This window comes from Lactuca saligna, chromosome 3 (genome assembly GCF_052625555.1).
Source record: "Lactuca saligna cultivar CGN05327 chromosome 3, ASM5262555v1, whole genome shotgun sequence".
Taxonomy (NCBI): domain Eukaryota; kingdom Viridiplantae; phylum Streptophyta; class Magnoliopsida; order Asterales; family Asteraceae; genus Lactuca; species Lactuca saligna.
Genome location: NC_136419.1, coordinates 31,475,991 through 31,494,439, shown reverse-complemented (window position 1 = coordinate 31,494,439; position 18,449 = coordinate 31,475,991).

Genomic DNA, 18,449 nt, shown 5'->3' with positions numbered 1-18,449 from the left:
TTTATACATTATCATTTATGTGACATGATCACAAAGTGACTACAAAAGGGAAAATAATGTAGTATTGTAGTGTTGTATTATAGTAACTACTAATGTACTAACTACCTTAAACTGGATATTTATCAAGGTATAATGTGATTTGATTGTACCATACTATCGACTATAAACACGATGATGAAAGACGTCCAAAGTAATGACATTTGGCACTCATAGAACTGCAGGTCCCACTGTAGCTAGTAGTAAAGGTGTAAGATAGTCAATCCAGTATAGATCTATACGCAAACTCACGCTCTCCCTCCAGGAGATTCTGGTTACAAATCGGGCCATGGCAGTGATAACATCCCCCAAAATAGTGGTTCACATTTATGTTATAGTATACTTGTATATGTAATGTATGTACTAGTGTAGTGAATGTATTGTTTCTCATTATAGTATTCTCTATTTGTTTGTCATCATAGTATAGTTGTATAGTTTCTCATCATAGTATAGTTGTATAGTTTCTCATAATAGTATGTTCTCTTAGTTTCTCATCATAGTATAGTTGTATAGTTTCTCATAATACTAAGTATCGACTCATGAATGAACTGACTCTTTGTATGCTTCATTGAACTAGAAGAAATGGGTAGTATATCCCTAAACTATACCTATTATAGTTTATTAGCATAATGGTTTGTATGACTGAATGTATTGAAATGAGATAAAAGTCTTTATATCTATACATATATACATAATATATAACTAAGGATCCAACAACACTCGGACAAACAATAGGGTACTCTAAGTCCACAACCAAACAAGGAACAAGAAATAAAGTGAGTTGTTAGTCCTAAGTCCTTCAAACCTTACTTATATAACTATATATGTATTAGACATGGTTTTAGCAATATATAAGTTTGAAACTGTAAAAGAAAAGGTTTGATACATAAAAGTGAATTTGATAAAGAGTTTAACATGTAAAAGAGTTTGATAAGCAGTTTGAAGAAGTTTGTCTGATAAAACAGTTAAAAGTATAGTAAATCCATTGTTTGATAGTTATTAATCACATATGATTGATATAATAACTATGATATTCAACTTGTACTCCCCCCCCCCCATAAAAGCATTTAAAATCATTTAAAAGGTTGATTAAGGGGTATGAACTCACCTGTAGTGAGTAGCTTGGATGAACAAGTGGTGTAAGATGGTAGGTGTCAAGTGAAGACTCGAGCACACACAAGGATCCTAGTTAGCACACAACGACACATATATGCATTTAATTAGTGATTAAACAACTAATTTAACAAGTATAGGCACCCTAGAACATGGAAAACAATTTGATTCAAGTGTTACAAGTACTAAAGGGTTGTATCTAAGGGTTGTAGGGCTTCACCATTGAGTTTACGGCCCAAGAGCAAATTCCCTTTGAGTTTACAGCCTAGGGTTTGCAGCCCTAATGATTTTACGGACGTAAACTCATGGCAAGGTGTACCATTTTGATGTTTAAGGCCCTTAACTCACTTTGGAGGTGTTCTAGACCTAGTTCTAAGGCTAAGGAATGAGTTAGGGCAACTTTGCACCAATTATTTGAGTTTACGGCCAATGGAGATTGCCTTGGCCGTAAACACCTTTTGTTCTTGAGTTTTTGGTGTTTTCAAGGTGTAATCTAAGTGTTTTAATCATATAAAAAGCTAAGGTAGGAGTACTTACATTATTGAAGCTTGTAAAGGTATTTAAGGCCCAAGAACACTAGTGTGTGTTCTTGGTGTTCTTGGTGAAATGAAGAACACTTGAAGATCTATGAAAATGAAAGGATTTCATGGATGAAATCATGTGTATTCACTAGATATGGAAGGATATCAAGTTGAAAATGGAAAGGTTACTTACTAGATTGAAGATTGGAAGAAAAGTTATTGAAGATACTTGAGAGTAAACCCAAGTTCTAGGCTTGAAATTGTGATAATGAATGAAAATGGCCAAGTTTTTCATATATATGCATGGAGTTTGCAGCCACCTTAAGTTTACAGCCGTAAAATCCAAGGTTTTGGCCGTAAACTCCTCTTTTGAGGGTTTATGACTTGTTTGATAGTTTATCAGTTCAACTGACACTCTCTTTCACTTATTCCTTTGACGTATTTAAGCTTAGAATGCTCCAACGGACTCCAAAAGTGCTAAAAGTTAGTAGAAGCATGTTTGACTTTGATTGAAATGTAGGGTTTATTCAAGATAGAAATTTCGGGTTTTCACAGGAGCTCAATGAGTTCGAACGAAACAAGGTCTGGAGATTAATTCCCACTCTGAAGGATGTATCAGTTGTCGGCCTAAAATGGATATTTTGTAACAAAATAGACAAAGAGGGAAATGTAAAATGAAACAAGACATGACTAGTTGTTAAGGGGTATTGCCAACAAGAAGGCATTGACAATGAAGAAACATTCGAACTAGTTGCAAGGCTAGAGTCTGTTTGCATCTTTCTGGCGTATGCAGCTCACAAGAACTTCGAAGTCTTTCAAATGGACATTAAGTGTGTCTTTCTGAATGGGGAACTTGATGAAACAATGTATGTGGAACAACCACCAGGGTTCGTAAATGAGAAATATCTGAACCACTGTTACATTCTAGATAAAACAATCTACAGTCTAATGCAAGCTCCACAATACTGGTATGAAACTCTTACTAGATTTTTAAAACAAGCTAAATTTAAACAAGGTTTGGTTAAACCAACTTTATTTCGTAAGAAAGATGGTGACCATTTGATGATTGTCCAAATTTACGTTGATGACTTCATTTTCGGTTTTAGAAATCCTAATTTAACTATTGAGTTCCGAAAGTTGATGGAAACTAAATTTGAGATGAGCTTTTATGGGTCGAATTAATTTTTTCCTTGGTTTGAACATAAGACAAAGTCAAGAGGGAATTTTTATCAACCAGGAGGCTTACACGAAGGCCTTACTTGCTAAGTTTGGAATGGTGGTTGATTTGAAGGTGAAGGTTCTAATGTCATTCGAAACAAGACTAACACCGTATTTGGACAAACTGGATGCTAATATGACACTTTATCATCAAATGATAGGGTCATTGATGTATCTAACCACTAGTCGTCCAGACAGCATGTTTTCTGTTTGCTATTGTGCTAGGTTTCAAGCGAATCCTCGCAAACCCCACATAACTACTGTCAAGAACATATTAAGGTATATTAAACGAACCTCCTCGCTCGAAATATGATACCCTTCTGGTTCAGGGTTCTTTGTGTAAGCGTTTCGGATGTTGATCTCGAAGGTTGTTGTTTAGATTGGAAGAGTACAACAAGAGGAGTTCAAATTCTTGATGGTAAACTTGTTAGTTGGCAATTAAAGAAACAAACATGAGTCTCCCTGTCAACTGTTGAAGCAGAGTATATAGCCACTGCCTCTTGTACTTCACAAGTTATCTGGATTCAAAGTCATCTTTGTGACTATGCTATCAATATGAGGCAAATCCATTTGTATTGCAATTCTGAAAGTGCCATTCGCATATGTCACAACCCATTGCAACACTCAAATACCAAAAACATTGCATTGAGGTATCACTTCATCAAATATCACATGGAAGATGGAAATATCGAGATTCACTTTGTTAGATCTGCTGATCAGCTGGCTGATATATTTATAAAATCCTTACGTGAACAAACATTTAATCGCATTCTTCAAGGCTTAGGAATGATGATGAATCGGTTCCGAAACTACCTTCGCAGTCTTAAAGTTTTGGTTGAACTGCGAATTGGTGTGAACGCTCGCAGTGGCTCGTAGTTCATTGTTCATACTTCGAATCGGTGCGAACGTTCATAGTGACTTGCAGTCCACTATTCATTGGGAGGTTTAGAACTTCATATATCCTTTGTATACTTTTTTTATTGCCATTCATTTCATTTTTCTGTTTTATTTCTTTTCAGAAAATCAAAATCCAAAAATATTTTATTTGTTTCTGTTTTTATTTCTTTTTCAGAAAATTCAAACATAAAAAAATATTTTCTTTATTTTTATTCTTTTTTCTTTTCATGAAAACGTAAAAATACCAAAAATATTAGACAATTGAGTTAGGATGAAAGCACATATTTGTAATATTCTCAATTCTAAAAGACGGGACAGGTATCAATTCCGAATCTATGCACTAGTTAGGTGTCACTAGAAGCATGATGTTGCATGTAGTCCGAAGCCTTTGAGACTCTATGTTGAAGCCTTAATGAATTGATAATACCAATCGATTCCTTCTAATTAGGATCTTTATTCACATAAGTCATTGAGCTACCTTACTCTTCTCATATTGAGTTAAGAGTTGACTGCTTTGTCACTTTCGTATAATAGAGATACATTTATCTTTGGAACCACCTCCCACTACTTCTCCATCACTTTTGTATTAATAAATGTAACCCTTGAGACCCTCAGATATTACAACTGAGGTTTACGGTTACACAAATTTTGTGTTTATGATCTTAAATTCGTTATCACCATGAATTGAGTGAAACCTAAAATCCAACACATATTTAAGAATTGACGGTGAACAATAAACATGTTCTAGATTTTTCACCAAGGAATTAACGAATATATCCACCTTCGTGGTTTGTACCTTGAAATATCTTTTTATTTTTGTGCGATCTTAATGAAATATTCTAGTCCTAAGACATTTCTTCCTAATAGATCCAGTTTTTTTTTCTTGACATTTCTATGCATTTCACTTATATTAATTCCAAAGCATACTTGTTCTTATAGCTACACTAGTCAGACAAGTACTTCCTCCGAACGTTCGGACTTATATTGAGTTTCGAAGTTTGGATGAAGATTAAGCCACCCTTGAACCTTATTGAAAAGAAGCCTTTCACTGTTTCTCATCAAACTGATGATCGTAATTCAATGAGACTCCACACAGACACTTCAGAGTCTCTCTTGACTTTGAAGAGATCTTTGACAAGGATCCAACTGCTTTATGTCTTTATTGACGTCACTAGAATCCCTTAGATAATCTGTTTTATTTCTTTATCTTTGGAACACTCTTGCACGAAGATCATTGTGATTTTCCAAACCTTAGTTCGCAATTCTAATGGTTTCTTTCAGATTCGTAGAACAGATGATGACGATTGATTACGAAAGAGCATAACTGAAATGACAGAATTGAAGGGATGAGATTTGATTTGGGCGTGTGAAAATTTCAATATGCCCTGACATCGCGCTGTCAATTACGCCATCTAGAGTCACAGTTGTCAATCATACCTTTTTAGGCGCTTTTTTTAGTAAATTGGGATTATCAACCATCAGTTTTTCTCTCTCCTATCATATCATGTATAAGATTTGGATGCTTCATTGTTCATTACCACTTTCAAAAGCATTCAAAATTCACCTAGCAATTTCTCTCTCTACTGTTCATCTTCTTATTCTCCAAGCAACAATGGCAGCTTCTTCTACAACCCCTTCAAACACAAAGCAAATGGCATAATCAACATTGCTCAACATCAAGGCTAACCAGAATCTCATTCTAGACCTTGAACCTACAAAGTACGATGCTTTTCTTCAATCTCTAATCGAGTGCCTGCGCTATTCACCACTGGTAATCGCCCTGACAAAAACTGATAATGTGCCCTAGGTTCATCTGTCCAAGGCATATTCGACTGCTAGCTACTAACAAGGGGAAGAGATGATCACTTTTGAAGTCGACAACAAGAAAACCCATATCACAAAGTCCAGGTTCTGTAGCCTGCTGGGACTTACCCAAGGTCATGACCTAGTCGATCAGGAATCCATCTCCCACTCTGCTATTTTGGAGATTTTTTATCAAATGGGTTACAGGGAGTATCTGGCCATCGTCTACAAATTCAAGAACCCTAACTTGCCGACACTGTGGAATGGTTTGTTTACCCTGATTTTTAAAAACTTTTCTGATAGGGTAACGGGCTCATATTGTGTTAGCAAACAGTTCATAACCATCATGTATGGTATTTTCTCAAGAGTCGATATCGACTATGGGTATGGGTCGGTGCTTTGGGCTCAACTCGTTTAGAGTACGCTTTCAACAACAAGGCACAATGAGATCTCATGTGCATGATTTTGGAAACTCGTTGTACAGAGGGCTATCGATCACCTCATTATTTTCAGTGATAGAGGGTTCAATTATGGCTAACACTCAAGTTTTCCACACCACAAACATCATTCTGTCAAACACTTCCAGATTCATTGTCATTGGATCAATCCCGGAATCGATGCTTCACAATGTCCCAGCTGCAAGTGAAGTTATTCAAGCCTATCACAGTCTACCAGCTTCAAGTCCACATCCATTGAATGATGCAATAAGAAAGGTTTTTAAGAGGCTGATAAGCCAAAGAAGGGGTAAGTGAAAGGGGAAGGCTGGTCCATTCAAACCTGCCCAGACTCCAAAGAAGAAAGTGAAGTGAGTCACTCTCAAGCCTAGAAATCCCACCCCCATTGATGAGGAGGATTCGCAATCCAACACTATCTCTGAGATTCACATCAAAGAGCAAGTCCAACACGAACAAGATGACAGTGTTGCGACTTTGCATCCCCATGTTTTGGGGCCAATCTCTATAAATCTAGAGGTAACTTTTTCAATGGCTGAATCTGTTCCTCTCACTGATGACTTCTTTCAAAACTTTACACCTCCTCATTCTACAATTACTACACCACTCCCATCACTCTTGCTCCATGTCTAACTATGGGTGTTTCACAACCCCATGTTACTTTTGCACAATCTACTCCTTTGTTCACTGATTCTACAGCAACAATAACCATAGCCATAAGTGCACCTCCAGTTCATGTCAATACATCTGATGCGGGGGCAGGTGCTTCGGGTTTCAGTCTTGGTCATGACTCTACTCCCATCTCCCCTCTTCGACAAGATTTCCTTGGCACTATTTTTGGGGATGATAATGAAGATTTTGAAGCTTTTGCTTTTAGGCCTTTCATTGTCCAAGCTGAAAGTGATGATGATGCTCCTGTCACCAAAGGGCAATTCAAGGCTCTTACTGAAAAGATGGATTCTCTGCTCAGATACTAATCATTTAGGGAATACACTCAGTAAATGGTTAAAGCATTCTTTGAAACATTAACCAGAGAGCACACTGCGAACCTTGACAAAACAAAAAAGGCAATTGCTGCATCTGCATCTCTTTTCTAGGATACGACTGAAAAAGTCGATAAACTAATTTCTAATGCTCAATCTTTTATGAGTACTTTCCAAAATTCCTTTGAAACGAACACTACAAAGGAGAATGTAGTAATAACTAGTCTTGGAACTACCCTTCGGACTGAGAAGGATACTCTTGAGAAAGTTTGCACTAGAATTAAATCTAACAATACAGAGTTTCACACCTCCATCTCTTCCAAAATAGACAAACTTCATGAAGATTTGGCTCTTGAGAACAAAATAATGGATGAGCTCGCCGTCAAAACAGAGAAGGTGAAAGTTTTACCTGTCAAGCTCACTTATGCTAATAAGTGAATTGACGATCTCTTATCTAAAAAAGCTGCAATGAAGAGGTGCATAGCTGATGTGAATGCTTACTTGAACAATTTCATTGAAACTCTAGATTCTCAAATCATGATCTCTATAAGGAAGCATCTAGCTGATAAACATAGGCCTGTTTTCACAATGCTAAACAGGCTTGAGGTTATTTCGAAGTCTGGCACACTTCTGAAACAAGGGGAGACACTGAGAAGCCATCTAAAAAAGAAACCCTGAAACCAGATGGTACTACTAAAGAATCTGATGTTCAAAAGCCAAAGTCAAATGTCGAACCAAAGGATAATGTAGCTTCAGGTTCAAAAGGAAAAAGAGAAGGTAATAGATGATGATGAAGAGGAAGAAGAGGTCGAAAATGTGAAACTCAAACGCAGAGCACGTGATGCAGTTCTTGATGAAAATCTGCAAATCGCAAGAGAAGCAGAAGAAAAAGAGAAAGCGCTTTGTGATGCTCAAATCACTCTAGAAGTTAAAAAGTTGTTATTCCCTCCTTGGTCCATGGAGAGAATTCTAACAGAAGCAATTGACAACCCGAGCATTCACTGGTTAGAATCGGTCACTTCTTTTGAATTGGAGAACACACTGGATTCACAACTGGATTTCCCTATCACTCCGAAATCCTTTTGGTTTAGCGGCTTTTAGTTAATTACGAACGCACCATATTCGGATGAGAATGTTAATAAGTCCTTGATGGCATTTTAACTGAAGCATGGCAAGCCACAATACCAGACTTGCATTTCACAGAAAATAACTGTTGCCAAGGTTATTGGGCTGATAGAAACTGAAAGTTTTGTCAATGTCAAATTTAAAACAACTCGAGGTTCTGCAAATTCTGTGTTCGAATTCTCACTTGCAAACCTGCCACGTTATTCTCACTTGCAGATCTGCCATGTTTAAATCCCTACCATTGGATTACACTGTTACACCTCTTGATGAAGGATGAAAAGAAGTATGAACCAATTGTTGCTCATATCAAGAGGATGTTGGTTTCGTATATCCATGAAGTAGGGATGATGGATGTTGAAATCGCCTGTGTTGTGATAGAAACCAACAGTCCTTCCCAAAGCTTCTGCGAAAGACATCGAGAAGATGAAGATGGGGTAATTGAAAAGGACAACTGGAGCATGATGTTTCAACAGGGATCAAAATAAATATGAGATATCCATAAATGTTTGTTTGCTATGCCTGATAAACACCTGTTTTTCACCACTTGCTTGAACTATATTTTGGAGATCACTGGTAATTGCAAAGCGAATGATGATGTTGTGAAGAAGTGCTATTCCGATATGATCAGGTGGTATATAGCAGTTCGCAGTACTCTCCTCAGTATCATACCCAAGCTCTTCATGATGCAGAAACGAACACAATTGTGAAGAGTCACCAGCCTCAATTGACACAAAGGAGGAGATTGTTGGGTCTAATGGATTGCGTCAATTGTATTTATTTTGTATAGTCCATTTTGTGTAATGGGTTGGGCATGTCTAACCAGTTTATTAATGTGCTGGGGTTTAGCTATTTATAGTGCATGCATGCACCTTATCTGGCTTGATACTTTTGTAACCCTACATTCTCTTTACAGTAACAGTTCTTAATCGAGCTCTTCTAAGGCAGTTCTTTTCAATCATTAAGTGCATATTCGATCATTATGTTCTTGTTTTTTTATTCAATTACCAGTTTAGAATCTATCGATCTACTCTCATTTATTCTAACAATATGTTGTTGTTGTTGTTGTTGTTATTATTATTATTGATTTGTCCCATTCACAAGCTTCCTTGATTTATGTGACATCTGTTTCAGAGATCGTAAAAATATTCGGAAAATTCCTGGAGAATGTCACGGTTGCGGTGATTTCAAAAAATCAGACGAAATTTAAATATGATATACAGATCTCCATGAAGCAGCGCTCGGAGTTTCACGTCAACCGGGTTCCGATTCGTCAGTTTTTGCGAATTTGATTTTGGTCCGGGCTCAAACTGAGTTGTGTAGTGTCCGGTACCGGGTAAAATCAGGTATATACCTGTTTAAAAACTTAAAACATGCATAACTTTGTCATACGATCTCTGTTTTGGACGTTCTTTATATCCACGGAAACCTGAGAACATGTTCTACCCAATTTTATTATTCATGGCCCCATGTAGGTCAATTGCAAAAACTTGATTTTTAGGGCATTAGATCTCATTGATTTTTGAATTGTTTTCTATTTAATGACCATGATCAACTTTTCCAGATTTTTTTTAAGGTGTCCCAAAGGCAGTTATGAGTAACCTGATCTCGTTTGTACTTAAAATTATCGAGGTTCTACGTTGTAGATCATACCACAATGTGGTTCGGGGTAAATTGATTGTCTACAGATTTAAACTTAAATTCTGGGATGTCACATTTGTTAATATAAATGCATATTTAGAAATACATTTATTTATATGATTGTTGAAAAAAATATTTGTTGAATCTTTAACACATATCATCAAAAACTATTAATATAAAAATAAATTAAGGTATAATGAACTATAAATAAAAAAATCAAACTATAATACAATTTCTAGCATTAAATAATTTATATTCACATCATATATAAAGATAAGTGTTTATTATAAAGAAAATTATATTAAATAAATAATAAAAAAGCTAGGGCTATAACGCAATATCGACATTTAAGCCCATTAAAAACTATTCAACAAAAACGTATTTGTTAAGAACTGTTGAAAAAAAAAATTATAACAAAAAGACACTTAACCCCCTACATATCTTTAAAGAACCACATGATTTACCACGCAGCACAAACATTACCATGTGACAACTACATCAAATATAATAATGAAAAATTGTTTGTTAGTCCAACAAAATATTTATTAATAAGTATTCGATATATTAAAGGATATATATTGAAGTTTTTGTCTTGATATATTTTGCAACATATAAGATGAAGATCTTTATAAAGAATATTTTACCATAGACAAGTTGTGAAAACAACATCAAAGGGCATCTTGATTACTTTGTTTTTTTTGTTTACCTAAATAATAATAATAATAATAATAATATATATATATATATATATATATATATATATATATATATATATATATATATTTATAAAGACTTTTATGTATGTAAATGACAAAGTTAACAATATTTGTAACTTATTATAAATAAAAATTAACAAAAATATATAAATATATATTAATCAAATGTAAATCACGTGTGAAGTACGAATAAAAAATAACACTAACTTTATTTGGTCTATTTTGAGATATTGTACTGTTAAATGTTGGTAATAACTTCATTTTAAAGGTATTCCACTTTCATAAAGGTTAAAACAAATCTATACTAAATTAGTATTCAACAAAATCACAGGTAAATAAGTAAAGAAATAAATAAAGTAATCCTTAAAATTTCTTCCAAAATAAAGAGACATAAATGTATTCTAACAGAAAGAGAACCACAACTCACATTTGTAATCTATTAAATTTTGATACGAAAAGTAAAAAAGAAAAACCAAATTTTTTATCATCCTTTGGCAATGCAATGTTTATGTGTTCTTCCTTGAATTTGATTTCCAACAACTGCAGCAAGTATGGCTAACAAATTAAAACCAACCATCAGTTAGGCATATATCAAAGTTTAAATAACTTACCTTGCACATAAATATAGAAGCTAATTTTGTAGTCCTTTAAAATGATGTGGTGATAAATAAGCACCTTGCTCCATATATCTAAGAATCAAGGAGGATTAAACAAAGGATGTAAAATCTACATGAAGAAAAAATATATTTCCTAAATAAACTTACAAAAATACATTGTTATTTTTCTTAAATTTAGCCTTGAAAAGAAATAAAGATCAACAAATCTAGATAGCCAACTGAGAAGAATATTCAAAATCAGCAAACATAGCTTTCGACCATGGAAATAAAAGTAAAAATATATATATATATATATATATATATATATATATATATATATATATATATTAAAAATCAAAACTTTATACAAAAGAAGCACATTTTTGAATTTATATAAACAAATGTTTACATGCACTGCATGATAAGATACACCTTAAAGATTTTCAACCTCATTTATATGTTCATTATTTGTGTTTGCCCTCTTTTTTCTGGTTTAAATATGCTACAGATGAATCAGAATCAGTAAATATGTAATGGGAATGGGCCAACAATATACAATTGCCACGACTCATTAAATTCTGTTGATGACAGCAAATAGAAGAACCCCATTCCCAATAAACCAACAGAAAACCAAAGCAAAGGTAAGGGGTAAATGGTCAAATTTAGACCAAATTGCACATCAAATGTAGTGTATTATGAAGTAGCAGACGATAAAGGCATGGTACTTCGAAAATGCACAATAAACATACCAAAGAAAAACGAAGGGGAAAATCGTAATAATAAATTCAAAGAAATGAAAATGATAAATTGATATATTTGGATCCTCTTTTGAAACCAAGAAACAGGTTTGTTAGAAATAACAAAAAGAATTATTACATATTGTAACGACCCGTCTCTGCTATGTTGTTTTCATGTTAATTATTTAGAAGTTTCAAGAGGGACTCAGCGAGTCTAATGCCCGACTCGTCGAGTAGAGACGGGATTTTGAGCAGCGTATAGATTGGCGACTCGACGAGTCCATATTCGGGACTCATCGAGTTCGCCAGCCAGGTAGAAACCCTAAATCCCTGGGTTTGCACAATATTTAAACCATCTTATGAGTCCCAAACTCGTCTCATTCACCCTCAGAGCATCATTTAGCAAACCCTAACCATTCCCTTGAGTATTTGAGCATTTATTGTGTGAATCTTGAAGTTTTGAAGAGAAGAAGGAGGCTAGATCTAAAGGAGTAGAAGAAGATCCAAGATCTTGCACCCACTACAGAGTTTATTGAGGTAATAATCGGATTCCTTCTGTTTCTATGCTTGATTCTCCATTATAAGCACATTTAGTCCATTTTATCCATTTCCTAGCTTGTTTATAGTAGAGAGATCACATTGGGTTGATTAGCCTTCAGATCTAGCCATGCTTCAGTTCCAAAAACATAGATCTAACACCTTTATGGAGCCATTTTGCATGATAGCCATAGATCTACTCTTTTAAGTGTCTTTTCAGCCTTTAAATCCCTTTTCATGCATATGGACACGTAAAGTTGGAAACTTTACGTGGTAAACAAGCCTTAGGAACCCAGATCTATAAATTGTATGTAGTGGTTTTGAGCATAATTGAGTTTTTAGTAACTGCATGCATGCGACTCGACGAGTCGAGCCGCGAGTCCCCGATCTTTCCCTTTGAGTGATTCCGAGTGGGGACTAGTGAGTAGTAGAATGGACTCAGTGAGCCGGAGGTTAGACTCAGTAATGTAGGGACTCGACGAGTTGTTCATACAACTCGGCGAGTCTAAGGCAATCTTCATAGATTCAAGAACAACTCGTCGAGTTGTTCATACAACTCGGCGAGTCGGATGCAGATAGCCTGAATTCTAGAATCGAAAGGGAACTCATCGAGTTGATGCCATACTCGATGAGTAGCAGCGAACAGGGTTGAGAATTGAGAGTAGGGACTCAGCGAGTTGGCAGCCCAACTCGGCGAGTCAGGTCAACTATAAGTTGACTTTGACCAGGAGAGTTGACTTTAGACAGGGGTAAAAGAGTCATTTTACCCCAATACAGTTATTAGTATTTGATTGAGTGTATTTGTGGAATTGTAGCCGGGGAGATACCGGAGCAGGAGCAGATAGTTTCCAGAGCCATACACTCAGCAGCCAGATCACGAGGTGAGTTTCCTACCAGTAGGAACGGGCCTAAGACCACAATGCTGGCCCGTTTAGCTAGTAGTAGTTTCCGAACTTCGGTCCGATGCAGATTTTAGTATGTTTGACGCCTTTGTGGCTCAGACAGGATTTATGTGTTATGTGTTCCGGGCTACAGCCCGATGCAGTATGCAGTTTATGTGTTCATGCTAGTTGATATGTTTATGCTATGCTATGTTCAGTAGTTCCGGACTTCTATCCGATGCAGTCAGTTCCAGACTTCGGTCCGATGCAGTTAGTTCCGGACTTCGGTCCGATGCAGTTAGTTCCGGACTTCTGTCCGATGCAGTTAGTTCTGGACTTCTGTCCGATGCAGTCAGTTCCGGACTTCGGTCCGATGCAGTTAGTTCCGGATTTTGGTCCGATGCAGGAGGCAAGGCCTCAGTAGTTCTGGACTTCGGTCGGATGCAGAGGGCAAGGCCCTGGTTAGTTCCGGACTTCGGTCCGATGCAGTTTCTGAACTTCGGTCTGATACAGTGGGCAAGGCCTAGTATGTGTTTATATGTATTGTATGGTATGTGGTAGTTTGGGGGAGTTCACTAAGCTTCGTGCTTACAGTTTCAGTTTTGGTTTCAGTTACTTCCACAAGCAAAGGGAAGAGCTCGGGTTAATGGCATCGCACACACCACAGCTTCAGATGTCCTGGGAGTCGTTTTTAGTTTTTCTTAGATGTGACTTGATACAGTCTTGATACAGTTTACTCATAACACTTTGCTTTTGTTTTTGAGATATTGACGTACGAGTTTTACTTTATGATATTAACATGATGTTTTTAGTAATTATTAAACAAAAATTTTTTGGGTTGTATTTTGGGATGTTACAAGTTGGTATCAAAGCCTTGGTTTGAGGGATTCAGATACACTCTCGGGTGTGTCTGAACTCAAACTAAGGAAACGGTAAAGATTTTCAAAAGAAAAATGTCTTTGAAAATGATTTTTGAAAAAGAACTTAGAGAGAAGAAGAGTTTTTATAAAAAGGAAAATGGTGTGGCGTATGCGATCAACCAAGCTCAAGTAAGTACTCCCAAATTATCCATACAAGTTATGTTATGATTTTCAGTTTTAGTTTCAGTAGAACAGCATGCTAGAATAGGACTAAGGATCTAGGAGGATGCCTTATGTGCCTGCTATATGTGTTTCAGCTTTACAAGATTTGCATGCTAGTATTGAGTAGACAATAGTAGGATAGCCTGTTTAGGTTATGCCTGATAGTATGAGCTTAGCAATGTATGCTAGTATAATATCTCGTTACGAGAATAGATTTGCTTGAGTAGTTTCCTGTATCCGAATGCTGCTTTCTTTTTGCTTTGTGGGACTCTGAGTGATGGGAGTTAGCCATTAGGTGAATACGTCACATCACATGTGATCAGGGTTGAATAATCTCAGAGTGTTGGATTTCGCCCTATTGTGTAGCTCTTGTTTGAGTCTAACCGTTGTAGGGATGAGTCTTTTACTCGAAGGATTATCTGAGCCTCATTACATGTGATGGTATTCAAGTGATGACTAATTAGTATTACAAGGAGGCCTTCAGCAGCTGAGGACTGGTTTGAATGGAGTCAGAGATTTCCCTAAGGCAAGCCTAGGATGAGAGTAGCAAAGATCAGTAGTAGTAGAAGTGACTTGGTGGAGTCAAGGCAGTTCTTGAGGAAAGTACGAATAGATGTGGAAGGTAGTATGGGCACGTACTACTGAAAGCAGAGGATCCGTACTCGAATCAAGGAAGATTGAGACAAGACCAGGAAGCTAGTATTGGTATCAATGATCCCTTGAGATATTTCAGTTTTCTGATGTTTCTATGATTTGTTTCAGAATGGTAGTTTTGTGTTCGAGGCCAGCAGTCGGCAGTTCAGGTGCCGGAGGGGGATCAGGATCAGGATCAGGCCCGGAGGCCGAGCAGTTGGATGAGCAGACCAGAGAGTTTCTTTCTTCAGGGATTACTCGTATCATACTGGAGCAGACTCTTGTGATCTTCGGTCCGATCAAGGAGGGTATCCTAGAGGTGATGGATGAGAGATTAGGCACCTTCTGTGCCGAGGTGGCGGCCATGATGGGGTCGCGCACACTTACGTTCAGGGAGTTCAGGGAATGTGGAGCTCCAGATTACCACGGGGTGTGGGACCCCATAGCGAGTACTAGATGGTTGGCGGATGTGGCCAACGCTTTCCGCACGAGCAGGTGTCCCGAGGGGGACAAGGTTAGATTGGCGTCCTGTCTTTTGAAGGACAGGGCACGGGATTGGTGGGAAGAGGTCGGACATACCATTGGAGATGATGCAGCGCTAGATGCCATGACCTGGGCTGATTTCTCCACCAGGTTCAGGGCGGAGTTTGCACCGATTATTGAGGTGCAGCAGTTAGCCAGAGAATTTCAGGACCTCACCCAGACTACAGAGACCGTGGCGGAGATCACCGCCAAATTAGGGAGAGGGCTCTTCTCGTTCCTCAGTATGCAGCCGATGAGGAAATGAAGAAGGCCCGTTATCATGAGATGTTGCGGAGTGATATCCGCCAGTTTGTGAGCCAGTCCAGCTGTAAAACTCTAGATGACATGATTGCTAGGGCTCGGGAGAGGGAGATTGACCTTGAGATGGAGAAGAAGAGGAAACCAGAGGCGGTTTCGGGTACAGGTAGTTCGGGCAAAAATCCCAAAGTTTCAGATCACAGATCCAGGAATCAGCAGAGCCACGGTCGATGTGGCAAGTGTGGGAGATTGCACGATGGGGTGTGCAAGGCAGGGAGTTCCGGCTGCTACAAGTGCGGTCAGACTAGGCATTTGAGCAAGGATTGTACGGCCCCTGCTACCGCTATTGCAGCATCAAATCTGATTTGCTTTCAGTGCAATCAGAGGGGACATAAAAAGTCCCAGTGTCCGAGTTTAGCTGCATCAGGGAAGGTGGCTGCACCTGCCCCTGCTACTTTGAGGGTTACAGATGGCCGTTAGGGCCGAGCCGAGGAGCCAGTGGCAAAGAGTAGAGCTTTTCAGATGACAGCAGAGGAGGCACGAGCGACTCCTGATGTGGTGACGGGTATGTATCTTCCCTTCATCTCTATATTATTATTGATTATTGCTTATGGTTATATGTTTTGTATAGGGTCGTTCTCTGTGAACGACATTTCTGCTACAATATTATTGGATTCGGGGGCTACCCGATCGTTTGTATCGCTAGCGCTTAGCAAGAGATTTAGTAGAGCTCCAGGGGAGCTGGATTGTCCACTAGAGGTTGAGATAGCAGATGACAGGACCGTGAGGGTCACCTGGGTGCATAGAGGATGTTCTCTTCAGTTATTCGACGAGCAGTTTCCGGTGGACTTGGTCCCTATTCCCTTGCGAGGGAATAAGGTTATAGTGGGCATGGATTGGTTGAGTCCCAACGGGGCGGTGATTGATTGCGAGTTGCAGCTAGTGAGGGTTCGCACTCCCAGTGGGGGAGAGTTAGTGATTCAGAGCGAGAGGCCACAGCGTGGACCAACTTTTTGTTCAACCGCGAGGGCGAGGTGCTATTTTCAGCAGGGTCGCGCCGGTTATGTAGCTTATGTCTTGGATGCCCGGGAGAAGGGCAAGACGATAGTTGACGATGTTCCGGTAGTGCGAGACTTCCCGGATGTATTTCCAAAGGATTTACCGGGAATACCTCCTGAGAGGCAGGTCGAGTTTGGGATCGACCTAATTCCTGGTGCGGATCCGATAGCTAAGGCACCGTACCGGCTAGCTCCCCATGAGATGCAGGAGTTGTCTACGCAGCTGCAGGAGCTGCTAGACAAGGGTTTTATTCGGCCGAGTAGTTCACCTTGGGGAGCACCGATCCTGTTTGTGAAGAAGAAGGATGGGTCGCACCGTATGTGTATAGACTATCGGGAGTTGAATAAGGTAACGGTGAAGAATCGTTACCCCCTCCCGAGGATAGACGATTTGTTTGATCAGCTTCAGGGGGCGTCTTGGTTCTCCAAGATCGATTTACGCTCCGGATATCACCAGATGAGAGTTAGAGGCGAAGATGTGCAAAAGACTGCTTTCAAGACCCGCTATGGTCATTTCGAGTTCGTGGTGATGCCTTTTGGGCTCACTAATGCTCCATCCGCGTTCATGGATCTCATGAATCGCGTATGCAGACCGATGCTGGATCAGTCTGTGATAGTATTCATAGATGATATCTTGGTGTATTCCAAGACTCAGGAGCAGCATGAGGAGCACCTGAGGGAGGTGCTAGAAGTTTTGAGGAGGGAGATACTTTTCGCAAAGTTCTCCAAGTACGAGTTTTGGTTGCGTGAGGTGCAGTTCCTTGGTCACCTCATCAACCAGAAGGGTATCTTGGTAGATCCGGCCAAGATAGAGGTCGTGATGCAGTGGGAGGTCACGAAGTCTCCATCCGAGATTCGGAGCTTCCTAGTTTTGGCAGGGTATTACAGAAGATTCATTCAGGATTTCTCCAAGATAGCAGTACCGCTCACCCCACTGACCAAGAAGTCGGTGGTATTTTGTTGGGGGCCTGAGCAGCAGGCAGTGTTTGAGACCCTCAGGTAGAGGTTGTGCGAGGCTCCGATCCTTACCCTGTCAGAGGGAATAGAGGATTTTGTAGTCTACTGTGATGCCTCAATCACAGGTATGGGAGTAGTATTGATGCAGCGAGGGCATGTGATAGCTTACGCCTCTAGACAGTTGAAGCCTTACGAGGCTAACTATCCTACCCACGATTTAGAGTTGGGGGCGGTGGTGTTTGCCATCAAGATTTGGAGACATTACCTTTATGGGTTCCGTTTTACCATCTACATGGATCACAAGAGTTTGAGATACCTTATGGATCAGCCGAGTCTAAACATGAGACAGAGGAGGTGGTTGGATGTGCTGAAGGATTATGATTGTGAAATCCTTTACCATCCAGGGAAGGCCAACGTAGTGGCCGACGCCCTAAGCCGCAAGGTGACAACAGCCCCTATCAGAGACTTATGTCTGAGGATGACAGTGATTACTCCGTTTTTGGAACGGATCAGGGAGGCTCAGGTTGAGGGCCTCAAGGAGGAGAGGCAAAAGTGTGAGAGGATATTAGGCCGAGTAGCTTCGTTTGATTATGATAGTCGGGGGTTGTTCACCCTTCATGAGAGAGTGTGGGTACCGTACGGGGGCAGAGTACGGCAGGTGTTGATGGACGAGGCTCATAAGTCTC